This window comes from Sarcophilus harrisii, chromosome 2 (genome assembly GCF_902635505.1).
Source record: "Sarcophilus harrisii chromosome 2, mSarHar1.11, whole genome shotgun sequence".
In the NCBI taxonomy this organism is placed as follows: domain Eukaryota; kingdom Metazoa; phylum Chordata; class Mammalia; order Dasyuromorphia; family Dasyuridae; genus Sarcophilus; species Sarcophilus harrisii.
The window spans coordinates 298,715,047-298,732,690 of record NC_045427.1 but is presented as its reverse complement, the minus strand read 5'-3'; positions in this window follow the sequence as shown (position 1 = coordinate 298,732,690).

Below are 17,644 nucleotides of genomic sequence, written 5' to 3'. Positions count from 1 at the left end.
TTTCCCCCTTTGATTGATTAAATGAAAAGGGGGGAAGGAAGGGAAAATAATAAATATTTAAACAGCACCTATGATATGTTAATATTTTAAAAAATATTATCTTATTTGATACTCACAACAACCTAGGAGGTAGGTGCTGTTTTACTCCCATCTTAAATTTGAAGAAACTGAGGCAAAAGAATTCACTTGTCCAAAGTCACATGGCTAGTAGATTTCTGAAATATGTTTAAGCTGAGGTCTTTTTTTTTTATTTTAACCTAGCAAGCTAGTCATTGCACAGCCCACTACCTCAGTTATTTGCAAAGTTCTCTATACCAGTAGTGTCAAATGCAAATAAAAATTAATCCCTGCTGGCTCCATACTGACTTAGCAAACCACAAGTTAACTTGTTGTTTTATTTGATTTTTAACTTATTTTGTTAAATATTCCCCAATTATATTTCAGTTTGTCTCAGCACACTTTGGAACATTTCCTCTAATCTGCACAAAACTTTTGTATCAAATAATGTAAGTACTTAATCACCACAAAATTATTCCGAGTAGCAATGAAACATTTTCTGTGAGTGGGTCCTTTTACTGCCTAAAATATCATAGTCAGTCCACCCAATTCTAGAAGACAGCTATTTTATCCATTCTCTGATTCTTCTTTATTTCATATTAGTCAACCTTATTTTCCTTCAACCAATACTCCTGTGGCTTGATCTTAAAATCATTCACCACTTTAGTTGATCTTATTTTTTCACTAGCACACAAATGTCTTAAATGTGGTATGATGTCCAGAAGATATTCCTGATGAGCTCTGACAAAGGAAAAAGAGAATATAATTATCATATCACTACAGTTTCTCTGAATATTCTTTCTCTCTTAATTCAGTAGTTTCCTTTGCTCCCTTTTCTGAAGTGACCTATATTATTGTCTAGCCCTATGGCCTCTATCTTTTGCCCCAAGTGTAAGATTTGTACATTAATCACTATCAGATATTATCTTATTTAATTAGGTCCAGAATTCTAACTTTTCAAGATTGTTTTAGAGGCAACTAGGTGAGCAGAGCTCAGAATATGTAGAGCGAAAGATATGAGTTCAAATTTGGCCTTAAACTTTTACTAACTTTGTGAATCTGGGCAAATCACAAAGTCTGCATATCTAAGTTTCTTCAATTATAAAATTGAGATATGTGAAGACCGAGTTAGCACCCTGGATGCCCCAGAATCAGCCAGAGTCAGGATAAGCAAAAGTCCTTGGTCTTTATTCTTGGTCGTTAGGGGTAGAAGTGAAGAGGATGGACGCAGGATCTCCACAACCTTCCTTCTCTTCATTTACTGCCAAAGTGACTCTGGCTTGTCTTACTCCACCCCCTAATCCTTCCCACAATTCTCTGTATACACCAAAAGCTCAAGCCAGCACAGAAAAGTGAGAAGGGCCATTTTCCAAGCATAGGCTAATAGATTATTGTCCAATTGGTAATTAGCCTTAAGTGTTCGGTTGTCTGACTCCAGTGCATCAACTCATGAGTTTCAGCCCTTTACAAAGATAACACCTAATCTTTCATGAATGTTATGAGGATCAAAAAATATTTGTTTTAAAGTTTAAAAGTTCATAGCACAATGCTTGTCATATAGTAAATACTACATAAATGTTTATTCCTTTTTTTTTTAACATGCTCTTCTAGTACTTCAACTTCTACTTCTATTTACATGTTTTAATACGTTAGCTATTGTACAAATATGTTTGTCTTCCTTCAGACCTACCTGAAAAAAATTGCTCTTCATTTCAAGTCCATTGAAGTATATTATCTCTCAACTCCAATCTTCATTAAAATGTCAGAATAAGCAATTAAACTGTGATGCAGTCTTGGGCCACATTCTGTCCAGAGTAAGGGAGGCAGCAATCAAATTGTGCTCTCCCCCTTTCAGACCATCTCTGCATTTATTTCTGAGCATCATTGTTTAGTGTGAACACTAATAAACTTAAAGTCAACTCTACAAGCTCTAGAAGGATGGTAAGATGACCTAAATCCATGTCATATAAGGGCAGATGAAAGGAACTGAGAATGTTTAATCTGGATAGGAAAAACAAGTAATTAAGGAGTATCATATTGAAGAGAGATTATATTTCTCCTTTGTGGTAAAATTATAGGAAATTCCAGACTATGAGGAAGCTCCAAAGATATATTCCTGGGGAGGTGAAATCAAGATGGCAGAGTAAAGATAGGATCTCACACAACCTCATCCCCAAACCGCTCCAAATTCCTTTAAATAATGCCTAACAATTTTAGAGCATTAGAACCAAAAGATGTACTAGAATATTTTTCAGCCAAAAAGAATTTGGAAGTTCAGCAGGAAAAGTCTGTGACACTGGGATAAGAGTCCAGCCTGAAGTCCTGGTGCAAGTCACTCCAGTGCAGCTGTGATTCAGCCCCAGCCCTAGCTCAGTTTGACTTCTGAATTAGCAGTAGTGCTGATGACTTCCAGATCCCTCAGCCCAGAGACATCAAAGAGGACCTGAGAGGTTAGTAGAAAATGTATATGGAATCAGGGTTGGAGCCTAACACATAATCCCAGTGCAGGCTGCCCTAGGGCAGCCCTGGCCCTAACCCTGACCCTGACCCTCCCAAGCTCCAGCCCCATTCTTAGCTGGGAACCAACATCAGTGAGTCAGGATTAGAGCTTTCTGGACCTCTCAGCCCTAGGAAAACCATGGAGGACTCAGAAGGTTAGTGGAGAGGGTCTGTGAAACAGGATTGGAGTTGGTGTGCAAGCCCAATGTAGTCCCAATGTAGGTTGAACTAGTAGAGCCTAAGCCCCAAGCCCAGGGTCCAAGTGTCAGCAAAGCAGAAATCTGTTGATTCAGCACACTAGATCTAATAGCTACAGTGGGGCAGGGACATTCCTAACTGCTTCAGGGGAGAAAAAAGTACTTGTGATCATATTCCTTTTTTTTTTTAATAGCCTTTTATTTACAGGTTATATGCACGGGTAACTTTACAGCATTAACAATTGCCAAACCTCTTGTTCCAATTTTTCACCTCTTACCCCCCACCCCCTCTCCCAGATGGCAGGATGACCAGTAGATGTTAAATATATTAAAATATAAATTAGATACACAATAAGTATACATGACCAAACCATTATTTTGCTGTACAAAAAGAATCAGACTGAAATATTGTACAATTAGCTGTGATCATATTCCTAAAAGGATTTCTGAAATCAGCTGCATAAAACCCCTGAAGCCTGGGACAATGCACCCTCTAACTTGGAAAAAGAGCCTACTTTAAAAAAAAAAAAGAGGTAAAAACCAAGTAATAAGCTAGGAAATTGAGCAGACAACAGGAAAGTTTCTGAGTATTAAAAGTTATGATGATGCTATCTGGGGGTGGCACCAAGATAGCAGTGAAAAGTCAGGAAACTGCTTGAGCTCTCCCAGTTTGCTATGAAAACCACATGAAACCAAGCCTCTGAACAGTCTGATGGAATGAAACCCTTCTTCAGTTCAAGATAGACTGAAAAAATTTCAAGAAAGGTCAGTCTCACTGAGGAGAAAAGGATGTAAGATAGAGTCTAGGAAAGCCAGTGAGAGGGTCTTAATCACAGCCATTCAACAATCAAGACTCTCAGTCCTGGCTCAGAGGAGCAAATCAGTGCGGCAGCTTCTAGTGCCAGCTCAGAAAGCAAACTCTGAGAAAGCAGACTGTTTCCTGAACAGAGAAAGCAAAGCTATTCCCTACAAACACAAGTGGCCTCTGGACTCAAATCCAAGGCTCAGAGTAGCACAGCTTGGGACAGCTCCACCTTTACCCCAGGAACAGAGCTCCACCTTTTTTAAGGTTAAAATAAGTTAAAATAAAAAGGAAATACCAAAGAAAAGGAAATAATACTCCAATCACCTCTGACCAATTAACAGGTGTAGATTCTTATGCAGACACTTCAGCACAGATTAATTACCCCATAACAGCATATAAGCAAATTGCTTCTGCTGCTATGAAAGGTTAAACAGGACAGAGGAGAGGCCTTCACGAAAATAGCACAAGGGCTAAATGACCTTTGCTGATTTTGTACGACGTCTGCAGATACCTGTCATAGGAACTATTGGTGAAAATGCAGCAACAGAAATTATGATAAGGCAACTTAATAAAGAAAATGTAAATGAGGTTTATAGAAGAATTATACTAGGACTGCACAAGGATACTCCTTTAGAGGAGATCATAAGATGCAGTGTCACAGTGGGCACAAATGCCTTTTATAGCCAGGCTATGATGCAGACTTCCCAAGATCCCAACATGGAAAGACAGGGTTGCTTTGGCAAGGGACTTCCAGAGAGACTCATCAATGATCTCAATATGGTAAAGTAGAGCATCTGAAAGCTCAATGTAGGCATAGAGACAGAGTGAGAAAACAAGATGGGAGAACAAAACCCAAAACCCTATGTTCAAAATCAACAGAGGCTTCCACTGAACATCAGAATGTAGACTGATTCAGGGAAATGGGATAGGGGGCCCAGTCCCAGGGCCCAGCCCTAGGGCCCAAAACAAAAAATACTTGGAGCATGATAGCAGCCAATGCTACACCTAGAGAGTCTTGAGAAGTTCAGTACTCAGACATGACCAATCAGCAGAGAAACAATCTGATGGGAGAAAGGGATTACATAATCAGCCAGGAAGTAGCCTGATGGAGAAAGGGATTATATAATCAGCCAGGAAGTAGCCTGATAGAGAAAGGGATTACAATTGGGGAGAATAGAGTTGTATGCAAGTGGGACAACTGAGATGCCCTCTGGAGAGGTGAAATCTGTTCCTCTCCAGCCTATGGATCCCTTGCTTCCAGGCACAGTAGGCTTGACCCTTGTACCTCCTGAGAGTACTTATAAAACAGTGTTCATCCATACTAGGGATGTGTAGATAATATACCAGGCACTAATACAGGTAGACAAAGTGTGACTTATCAACCAGGAGAATTAGTAGCATCAGGTTTACTGATACAGACTCCTAATAAACAATCTGATGATAGTTGCCCAGATTCTGATTCCAAGCAACAGAATCCAGGAATATTCTGAATTGAAGCTGTTACAGCTGACCGTCCTATGCTCACTATCTATATGAGGGGTCCTCAAACTATGGCCCATGGGCCAGATGTGGCAGCTGAGGATGATTATTCTCCTCACCCAGGGCTATGAAGTTTCTTTATTTAAAGGCCCACAAAACAAAGTTTTTGTTTTTGCTATAGTCTGGCCCTCCAACAGTCTGAGGGATAGTGAACTGGCCCCCTATTTAAAAAGTTTGAGGATCCCTGATCTATACAAATGGCATACTATTAGAAGGATTGGTAGACACCGGTGCAGATTGTAATCATAAGAGGTGCCTGCTGGCCCAGTCACTGGCCAAAGATTAAGGCAGACACCTACGTGTCTGGCATAGGAGGATCAATAACAGCTAAAGTTAGTGCTACCCCTTTGAGATGGACTTTTGAAGGCAAAACAGGAGTTTTTACTCCTTTTATAGTTGAAAAACTTCCCATCAATCTGTGGGGAAGAGCGATTTTACAACAATTAGGATTATAAATGGGTACTTCATTTTTTTAGGCAGGGCTGCTGTTGAAGGCCAACACTTTCACCTGTCCCTATCCAATGGAAAACTGATACACTAGTGTGAATAGAACAGTGGCCCTTAGCTAGAGATAAAATTCAGGCTTTATTAGATATAATACAGGAGCAACTTGAACAAGGACACTTACAACCTTCTCTAAGTCTTTGGAATTCCCCTGTATTTGTTGTAAGAAAGAAATCTGTTAAATGGAGGATGTTGACTGATTTAAGAAAAGTAAATGAATAGATGAAAACTACGGCAACTCTTCAGCCTGGATTTCCATCTCCTACTCAATTGCCTAGAGAATGGCCTCTTTGGGTTATAGACATTAAGGATTGTTTCTATTCTATCCCTCTGGATAAGGAGGATATGAAAAGGTTTGCCTTTTCAGTGCCTAGCATTAACTTAGCTGAGCCTTAAAAAAGATATGAATGGACAGTTTTGCCACAAGGAATGAAAAATAGCCCTACTATGTGCCAAATGTATATTGCTGATGCTCTTACTCCAGTAAGAAAAGTATTTCCAAAAGTTAGGTTATTACATTACATGGATGATATCTTGAGGTGTGCACCTGAGGAGCAAACGTTAGAAGCATGTCTACAAAAGACCATAGAAATACTAAGGGACTACAAATTGCATATAGCTTCAGAAAAAAATTCAAAGACATGCTCCTTTTCAATATTTAGGATATGAAATATATCCTAAGGTGCTCATATTACAAAAACTTTCCTTAAGAAGATGGCAGAAATACTAGGGAAAAGGTAAGAGAAAAGGGAAAGAGATGATAGAAGATAAGGTAGTGGGTTGAGTGGGTTAAACAATAAATACTACTAAGAGAAGGGGAAGGGGTAATAGAAGACAAGATGGTAGGTGGGGTGGACCAAATAAAGAAAAAATGCTACTAAGGTCAGGAGAGAACAAAAGTATATAAAGGGAAGAAAATAGGATGGAGAAAAATATAGATCTGGTAATCATAACTGTGAATATGAATGGGATCGACTCTCCAATATAATGGAGAAAATATACAGTGTATTAAAAACAGAATTCTACAATATGTTATTTACAAGAATCACAGAAAGATGCATAAAGAGTAAAGGTAAAAGGCTTGAATAGAATTTATTATGGTTCCACTGAAATTAAAAAAGCAGAGGTAACAATTCTGATTTCAGATAAAGTAAAAGTAAAAATAGGTCTTATTAAAAGAGATAAGGAAGGGAAAATGCATCTTGATAAAAAGCATTGTAAACAATGAAGCAGGAACAGTATCAAATATATATGAACCAACTGGTAGAGGAGCCAGATTCCTAAAAAACATATTAAGCCAGTGACATGAAGAAACAGACAGCAAACCTATATGAGTGGGAGAACCTCAACCTTCCCCTCTCAGATTCAGACAAATCTAACCACAAAATAAAAAAGACAGTAATTATTGAGGTTAATAGAATCCTAGAAAACCTAGATATAATAGACTACTAGAGAAATTTAAATAGGAACAGAAAGGCATGCATCTTTTTCTCAGAAGTACTTAGCACCCACTAAAAAATTGACCATATAATTAGGGTATTAAAAAAAACCCTCAAAATCAAATGCAGAAAGGCAGAAGTAGTAAATGCTTCCTTTTCAAAACACAATGCTACAAAAATTATATTTAATAAAGGTGCAGGGACAGATAGCCTAAAAGCTGATTGGAAATTAAATAATCTAATTCTAAAAACTGAGTGGGCCAAACAACAAATCACAGAAACAACCCATAATTTCATCCAAGAGAATAACAATAATGAGAAAACATACTAGAACCTATGGAATGCAGCCAAAGGAGTTCTCAGGGGAAAATTTTGCTTTTTTTTTTTAATAGCCTTTTATTTACAGGATATATACATGGGTAACTTTACAGCATTAACAATTGCCAAACCTCTTGTTCCAATTTTTCACCTCTTACCCCCCCCACCCCCTCCCCTAGATGGCAGGATGACCAGTAGATGTTAAATATATTAAAATATAACTTAGATACACAATAAGTATACATGACCAAAACATTATTTTGCTGTACAAAAAGAATCAGACTCTGAATTATTGTACAATTAGCTTGTGAAGGAAATCAAAAATGCATGTGTGCATAAATATAGGGATTGGGAATTTAATGTAATGGTTTTTAGTCATCTCCCAGAGTTATTTTTCTGGGCATAGCTAGTTCAGTTCATTACTGCTCCATTAGAAATGATTTGGTTGATCTCCTTGCTGAGGATGGCCTGATCCATCAGAACTGGTCATCATCTATTATTGTTGTTGAAGTATATAATGATCTCCTGGTCCTGCTCATTTCGCTCAGCATCAGTTCGTGTAAGTCCCTCCAGGCCTTTCTGAAATCATCCTATTGGTCATTTTTTACAGAACTGTAATATTCCATAATTTTCATATACCACAGTTTATTCAGCCATTCTCCAACTGATGGACATCCATTCAGTTTCCAGTTTCTAGCCACTACAAAAAGGGCTGCCACAAACATTCGTGCACATACAGGTCCCTTTCCCTTCTTTATAATCTCTTTGGGATATAATCCCAGTAGTAACACTGCTGGATCAAAGGGTATGCACAGTTTGATAACTTTTTGAGCATAGTTCCAAACTACTCTCCAAAATGGTTGGATTCGTTCACAACTCCACCAACAATGCATCAATGTCCCAGTTTTCCCGCATCCCCTCCAACAATCATCATTATTTTTTCCTGTCATCTTAGCCAATCTGACAGGTGTGTAGTGGTATCTTAGAGTTGTCTTAATTTGCATTTCTCTGATTAATAATGACTTGGAGCATCTTTTCATATGACTAGAAATAGTTTCAATTTCTTCATCTGAGAATTGTCTGTTCATATCCTTTGACCATTTTTCAATTGGAGAATGGCTTGATTTTTTATAAATTAGAGTTAATTCTCTATATATTTTGGAAATGAGGCCTTTATCAGAACCTTTGAATGTAAAAATATTTTCCCAGTTTATTGCTTCCCTTCTAATCTTGTCTGCATTAGTCTTGTTTGTACAAAAACTTTTCAGTTTGGTATAATCGAAATTTTCTATTTTGTGATCAGTAATGATCTCTAGTTCTGCTTTGGTCATAAAGACCTTCCCTCAGGGGAAATTTTGTATCTCTAAATAGGCACATGAATACAACAGAAAAAGAGGAGATCAATGAATTGGGTATACAACTAAAAAAGCCAGAAAAAAACAAATTTTAAAAACCCCAATTAAATACCAAATTGGAAATTCTGAAACTCAAAGGAAAGATTAATAAAATTGAAACTAAGAAAACTATTGAATTAGTTAATAAAACTAAGAGTTGGTTTTATGAAAAAAAAAAAGCTAAATCTTTGGTTAGTTTAATTAGAAAAAGGAAAGGGAAACAAATCAGCAGCATCAAAAATTAAAAGGGTGTGAACTTGTCACAAATCACAAAAAAATTAAAGCAATATTTAGGAGCTATTTTGCCCAACTGTGTGGCAGCAAGTTGACAATCTAATCAAAATGAATATTTACAAAAATATAAATTGCCCCGATTAAGAGAAAAGAAAATGAATTACTTAAATAGTCCCATTTTAGAAAACAAGATTTTGAACAAGTCATTAATGAATTCCCTAAGAAAAAAATCTCCAGAGCCAGATGGATTCACAAGTGAATTCCTCCAGACTTTTAAAGAACAATTAACTATTTGGAAAAATAGATAAAGAAGGGCAAATTCCTTCTATGACACAAATATCAAACTAATACCTAAACCAAGAAGGACCAAAACACAGAAAGAAAATTACAGACCAATCTCTACTGAATATCGATGTAAAAATTTTAAATAAAATATTAGCAAAAAGATTACAGCAACTTAGCAGCAAAATAATATATTCTGGCTAAGTGGAATTTATACCAGGAAAACTATTGGCATAATCAACCATATCAATAACAAAACCAACAGAAGTCATATAATCTCAGTAGATGCAGGAAAAAGCTTTTGACAAAATAAAGCACTTTATTCCTATTAAAAACACAATAGAGCATAAGGGTAAAGCAAGTATTATTTGTAATAGAGAGAAGCTGGACACGTTCCCAATAAGATCACAGGTAAAACAAGGATGCCCATTATCATCACTATTATTCAATATTGTACTAGAAAAGTTGGCTTTAACAATAATAAAAGAAAAAGAAATTAAAGAAATTAAAATAGGCAATGAGGAAATAAAAATATCAGTCTTTGCAGATGACATAGTGATATACTTAAAGAATTCTAGAAAATCATTTAAAAAGCTACTCAAAACAAATCACAGCTTGAGCAAAGTTGCAGGATATAAAACAAACCTGTACAAATCATCAGCATTTCTATATATTACTGACAATGGCCATCAGAAAGAGATATATTTTTCACACAAATAAAGTCAGATCTAAACAATTGGAAAAATGTTGATTGCTCATGGGAAGGTCAAGCTAATATAATAAAAATGACAATTCTGCCCAAATTGGTTTACTTGTTCAGTGCTATACCATAGAACCTGCCAAAAAATATTTTGTAGAACTAGAAAAAATAACAACAAAATTCATCTGGAAGAACAAAAGATGAAGAATATCAAAGGAACTGATGAAAAAGAATAAAAAGGATGGTAGCTAGTACTGCTAATACTAAATCTGAAACTATATTATAAAATAGCAGTCATCAAAAGCATTTGATATTGGCTAAGAAATAAAGTGGTGATTCAGTGGAATGATTAGATGCACATAACACAACAATCAAGGCCTATAGTAATCAAGTTTTTGATAAAACCCCAAACTCCAGCTTCTGTAATACAAACTCACTATTTGACAAAAATTGCTGGAAAAACTGGAAAATAATGTGTCAGAAACTCAGCATAGACTTACATTTCACACTTCATTCCAAAAGAAAGTCAAAATGAGTACATAATTTGGGCATAAAAGATAATACCATAAACAAATTAGGAGAGCAAAAAATAATTTACCTATAAATCTTTGGAGAGGGGAATTTTTGACCAAAGAAGAACTTGAAAACATTTCGAAAGGCACATTGGACAACTTTGATTATGTTAAAGTAAAAAGTTTTTGCACAGACCAAGATGGTGGAGAAGGCACACGCAACTTTCTAAGCTCCTCTCATAACCTCAACCAGAGATTAAATTCAGCCTCAAAAATAGCACTTGACTGGTAAAACCCACAAGGATTAGAAGTATAACTCAACAGCCAAAGATAATTTGGAAGATCACCAGGAAAGGTTTGTCCTGAGGGGAGGGAACAGACCAGCACAGGCAGGGAAGTAGGAAAGGCTAGAAACAGAGCTGATGGGAAAGGGGGTGGCCTCTGAGATTAGAAAATTACAGAGATGACTCTGGATAGGCTGACTGCTCTGCCTTGATTACAAAGCAGTAAACTGGCAGAGAAATTAAAGCCAAAGGCAGAAAGTACCCTAAAAAATGCCAGAACATAACAGGATCTGGCTACACCCACCCAAAACCGGAAGTGAGGGACCCAGTGCAGACCATAACACAGCTCTGCAGCCACATTCTGCAGTATGGGCTTGCTTGGGCAGTTACTAACCTGCATGGCAGGGGGGCACAGCCCTAAGGACACTTCCAGTCTGTGTGGGACTACTGGCTGATCAGCTGCTAATACCCACAGTTCTGTGGTGAGCTTTAGCCTAGGGTATTGACACTTTCACTGCTCAGCATCTAGCCTCAGAGCAGTTGCTAATCCACACAATGAGGGTTCTTCACTGGGAAGTTCCCAGCTCCAGCCAGTGTCAACCAGGTCTGAATCACTTCCAGTGGGGGGGGGGGGGGGGGGGGAAGGGGAGGAGACTTTCTCCCAGAGCACTCCCGTACCTCTCTGCTCTTTGCAACCCTTTATACCTATTCCTGCTTTGCAGAGGAAGCTGGTAACCTCCTTACCCTGAAGGCAGACCCTAAAGGCTTTTAAAAATGAGTAAAAAAAAATCAAAAGGACAGTCATTAGCTTCTATACAGAAAGAAAGCAGGTTTGCAACCCCTAGGAGAATAATAGCAAACAGTCTCCAGATAATACCTCAAAAGGGAATGTTACCTGGGTCCCTTCACATAACACTCTCCTAGAAGAAACCATTAAAAGTCTTAAAAGAGAGTTAGAAGAAAAATGGGGAAAGGAAAGAGAAGCTATGCAAGAAAGTAACAACTTTCTGAAATGTTAATTGGAAAAGGTAAAGAATTCCCAGGAAGTGAAGGAAAACAGAATTTTTGAATTGGAAAAGGCAAAAAAAAAAAAAAAATCCCAGGAAAGTAGGATTTGTGAATTGGAAAAAAAAATAAGGAGTTCCCAAGAAAGTCGGATTTGTGATTTGGAAAAAGAAAATAACTCACACACACACACACAAAAAAAAAAAAAAATGGTGGAATGGAAAAAAATTCCATAGAGCAAAACAACTCATTTAAAAACTCAATTGGACATATACAAAAAGAAGTAAGGAAAGCTAATAAAGAAAATAACTCATTATAAATCAGAACTGAACAAATAGAAACCAATGATTCATTGAGACAACAAGAATCAGTTGAGCAAAAAAAAAAAAAAAAAAAAAAAAAATTAGGAAAAAAAAGTTAAATATCTACTTGGAAAAACAACAGACCTGGAAAATAGATCTGGAAGAGATAACCTGAGGATCATTGGACTTTCCGAAAATTATGATGAAAAAAAGAGCCTAGATACCATTTTACAGGAAATCATCAAAGAGAATTGTCCAGATATAATAGAATCAGAAGGTAAAATAGGCATTGAAAGAATTCATCGAACACCTTCTGAGAAAGACCCTAAAATAAAAACTCCAAGGAATATTGTGGCCAAATTTCAGGACTATCAGATTAAGGAAAAAATATTACAAGCAGCCAGAAAAAAAACAATTTAAATACCAAAGTGCCACAATAAGGATCACCCAAGATCTGGCTGCCTCCACACTAAAGGATTGAAGGGCCTGGAATCTGATATTCTGAAAGGCAAAAGAACTTGGAATGCAGCAAAGAATAAACTACCCAGCCAAGCTGAGCATTTTCTTCTAGGGAAGAAGATGCACATTTAATGAAACAGATGAATTCCATTTGTTTCTAAAGAAAAAACCAGAACTAAACAAAAAATTTGATCTCCAACCATAGGACTCAAGAGAAGCAGAAAAGGTAAAAGGAACTCTTGAGAATTGTATTTCTCTTGTGGATATACATAAAGACTACTTGTATAATTTGATTTTACTGATATAATATAAAAAGGGAAGTAGAAATGGAAAGGGGATAGTGTCAGAAAAAGGGGAAAGGGGGATAAAAAGAGAGAAACTACATCCCACAAAGAGGCAAAGAAAACCTATCATATCTGAGGGAATTTAGAGAGGGGGAGGAACATTATGTGAATCCTATTCTTATCAGAGTTGGCTCAAAGAGAAAATAATTGACATATTTGTTTTACAGAGAATCTTCTCTCACCTCATTAAAAAGGGGGAGAGGAAAAAGGAAAAGGAAAAGAGTAATAAGGGAAGGGAACAAGAAAGGGGAAGAGATTCAAAGTGGTGAGGGAGGGATCCTAAAGAGGGGGAGCAGCGTGATACAATTAGGGCCCATAAGTTCAAAACTGGGAAAGAGGGTGGTGGGGGGGAGGGTAAGAAAAAGAAAAGCATTATCTGGGGATAATAAGATGGCAGAAAATACAGAATTAGTCATTTTAACCATAAATGGGAATGGGATGAATTCTCCCATTAAGTGGAGGTGGATAGCAGACTGGATCAAAAGTCAGAACCCTATAATATGTTGTTTATAGAAAACACATTTAAAGCAGAGAGATATATACACAGTAAAGGTAACAGGCTAGAGCAGAATCTATTATGCTTCAGATGAAGCCAAAAAAGCAGGGGTAGCCATCCTTATCTCAGATCAAGCAAAAGCTAAAAATGATCTAATTAAAAGAGATAAGGAAGGAAACTATATCTTGCTAAAGGACAGCATAGACAATGAAGCAATATCTATACTAAACATATATGCACCAAGTGGTATAGCATCTAACTTCCTAAAAGAGAAGTTAAGAGAGTTGCAAGAAGAAATAAACAGCAAAACTATAATAGTGGGTGTCTCAACCTTGCACTCTCAGAATTAGATAAATCAAACCACAAAACAAACAAGACAAAAATAAACAGGTAAATAGAATATTAGAAAAATTAGGTATGATAGGTCTTTGGAGAAAATTTCTCAGCAGTTCATGGAACCTATACAAAAATTAACCATATATTAGGATATAAAGACCTCAAATTTAAATGAAGGAAGGCAGAAATAGTAAATGCTTTCTTTTCAGATCACGATGCAATAAAAACTACACTCAACAAAAAGTTAGGGGTAAATAGAACAAAATAATTGGAAACTAAATAATCTCATCTTAAAGAATGATTGGGTGAAAGAGCAAATTAGAGGCACAATTGATAATTTCACTCAAGATAATGACAACAATGAGACATCATACCAAAATTTGTGGGATGCAGCCAAAGCCATAATAAGGGTAAATTTTATATCCTTAGAGGGCTATTTGAATAAAATAGAGAAAGAAAAGATCAATGAATTGGGCTTGAAACTTAAAAAGCTAGAAAAACACCAAATTAAAAACTCCCAATCAAACAAATACTAAACTTGAAATTCTAAAATTAAAAGGAGAAAATAATAGTGAAAGTAAAAAAAATGAACTAATAAATAAAATTAAGAGTTTTTATGAAAAAAAACCAATAAAATTGATAAACCTTTGGTAAATCTGATGAGAAAAAGGAGAGAGGAAAATGAAATTAGTAGTCTTAAAAATGAAAAGGGAGAACTTTCCATCAATGAAGAGGAAATTAAAGAAATAAGGAGTTACTTTGCCCAACTTCATGACAATAAATTTGATAACCTAAGTGAAATGGATGACTACTTCCAAAAATATAGGCTTCCCAGATTAACAGAGGAGAAAGTAAATTGCTTAAATAGTCCTATTTCAGAAAAAGAAATAGAACAAGCTATTAATCAACTCCCTAAGAAAAAATTCCCAGGACCAAATGGATTTACTTCTGAATTCTATCAAACATTTAAAGAACAATTACCCCAATGGAATATAAACTATTTGAAAAAATAAGGAATGAAGGAGTCCTACCAAATTCTTTTTATGACACAGACATGGTACTGATACCTAAACCAGGTAGGCTGAAAACAGAGAAAGAAAATTATAGACCAATTTCCCTAATGAATATTGATGCTAAAATCTAAAATAAGATATTAGCAAAAAGACTACAGAAAATCATCCCCAAAATAATACACCATGATCAAGTAGGATTTATACCAGGAATGCAGGGCTGGTTTAATATTGGGAAAACTATCAGTATAATTGGCCATATTAATAACCAAATTAACAAAAACCATATGATCATCTCAATAGATGCAGAAAAAGCATTTGATAAAATCCAACATCCAATCCTATTAAAAAACTGCCTCGGCCCACGAGGCAGATTGTGTGGACCATGGAAGAAAAGAGATAAGGGCAAGAGAGAGGGGACAAGCAAAATGGAGGCAAGTCAAATCCATCTGATTAAGCCTCATTTTAATGGGTGCAATAGTACAGATATATATAGCAGTAGAAAAGAAGGCAGGGTTGTTCAAACACAGTACAGGGTGGGGATCCATGACAAAGGGTTGGTATCCCGCCCAAAGATGAGCTGCTCATATGTTTCTGGTGGCAGGAAGCTCTATGATGTGATTAGGGGATGCCTAGATATCTGCCTATTCAAAGTTAGGATGTGATTAGGAGATTCCTATTCAGGAAGTCTTTGGTATGATGTGATTAGGAGATTTCAACCTATTCAAGGTTGGCCTTATGTGGCTGTAGATTAGTGCCTGCTCCCCACAAAAAACACTTGAGAGTATAGAGAGTATAGGAATAAATAGACTTTTCCTTAAAATAATCAGTAGCATCTATTTAAAACCAGCAGTAAGCATCATATGTAATGGGGACAATCTGCAACCATTCCCAATAAGATCAGGAGTGAAACAAGGCTGCCCACTATCACTGTTACTATTTAATATTGTATTAGAAATGCTAGCTTTGGCAATAAGAGCTGAGAAAGAGATTACAGGAATAAGAATAGGCAATGAGGAAACCAAATTATCACTCTTTGCAGATGATATGATGGTATACTTAAAGAACACCAGAGATTCTACTAAAAAGTTATTAGAAATAATCCACAACTTTAGCAAAGTTGCTGGTTATAAAATAAAATCACATAAGTCATCAGCATTCTTATATATCACTAACAAAATCCAACAGTCAGTTACAAAGAGAAATTCCATTTAAAGTAACTACTGATAGTATAAAATACTTAGGAATCTATCTGCCAAGGGAAAATCAGAAACTTTATGAGCAAAACTATAAAACACTTTCCATACAAATTAAGTCTGATCTAACCAACTAGAAAAATATTAAATGCTCTTGGATTGGGTCAGCAAATATAATAAAGATGACAATGCTACCCAAACTAATCTATTTATTTAGCACTATACCAATCAGACTCCCAAAAAACTATTTTTAATAACTTAGAAAAAATAACAACAAAGTCCATATGGAAAAAGAAAAGGTCAAGAATTTCAAGGGAATTAATGAAAAAAAAAATTAAATGAAGGTGGCCTGGCTGTACCAGATCTAAAATTACATTATAAAGCAGCAGTTACCAAAACCATTTGGTATTGACTAAGAAATAGACGAGTTGATCAGTGGAATCAGTTAGGTTCAAAGGACAAAACAGCCAATAACTTTAAAAATCTAGTGTTTGACAAACCCAAAGACCCCAGTTTTGGGGATAAGAACTCAAATAGTTGACAAAAGTTGTTGGGAAAATTGGAAATTAGTATGGCAGAAACTAGGCATTGACCCACACTCAACAACGTACACCAAGATAAAGTCAAAATGTTCGTGACCTAGGCATAAAGAATGAGAGTATAAATAAATTGGAAGAGCATAGGATAGTTTACCTCTCAGACCTGTGAAAGAGGAAGGAATTTATGACCAAAGAAGAACTAGAGATCACTATTGACTACAAAATAGAAAATTTTGATTATATCAAATTGAAAAGTTTTTGTACAAACAAAACTAATGCAGGAAAGATTAGAAGGGAAACAATAAACTGGGAAAACATTTTTACAGTCAAAGGTTCTGATAAAGGCTTCGTTTCCAAAATATATAGGGAATTGACTCTGATTTATAAGAAATCAAGTCATTCTCCAATTGATAAATGGTCAAAGGATGTGAACAGATAATTCTCAGACGAAGAAATTGAAACTATTTCTAGCCATATGTAAAGATGCTCCAAGTCATTATTAATCAGAGAAATGCATTAAGATAACTCTGAGATACTACTACACACCTGTCAGATTGCTAGAATGACAGGGAAAGATAATGCTGAATGTTGGAGGGGATGTGGGAAAAAAGGGACATTCATACATTATTGGTGGAATTGTGAATACATCCAGCCATTCTGGAGAGCAATTTGGAACTATACTCGAAAAGTTATCAAACTGTGCATACCCTTTGATCCACAGTATTTCTACTGGGCTTATATCCCAAAAAAATCTTAAAGAAGGGAAAGGGATCTGTATGTGCAAGAATGTTTGTGGCAGGTCTCTTTGTAGTGGCCAGAAACTGGAAACTGAGTGGATACCCATCAATTGGAGAATGGATGAATAAATTGTGGTATATGAATATTATGGAATATTGTTGTTCTGTAAGAAATGACCAGCAGGATGATTTCAGAAAGGCCTGGAGATACTTACATGAACTGATGCTGAGTGAAATGAGCAAGACCAGAAGATCATTATATACTTCAACAACAATACTATATGATGATCAATTCTGAAGGACATGGCCATCTCCAGCAATGAGATGAACAGCAGTAATGAATTGAACCAGCTACATCCAATGCAAATTTTAAATGTACTGTACACAAAGAGCAAGCAATGTTCTGGGATGACTAGCTATAAATGACTTTGCTATTCTCAGTATCACAATCACCCA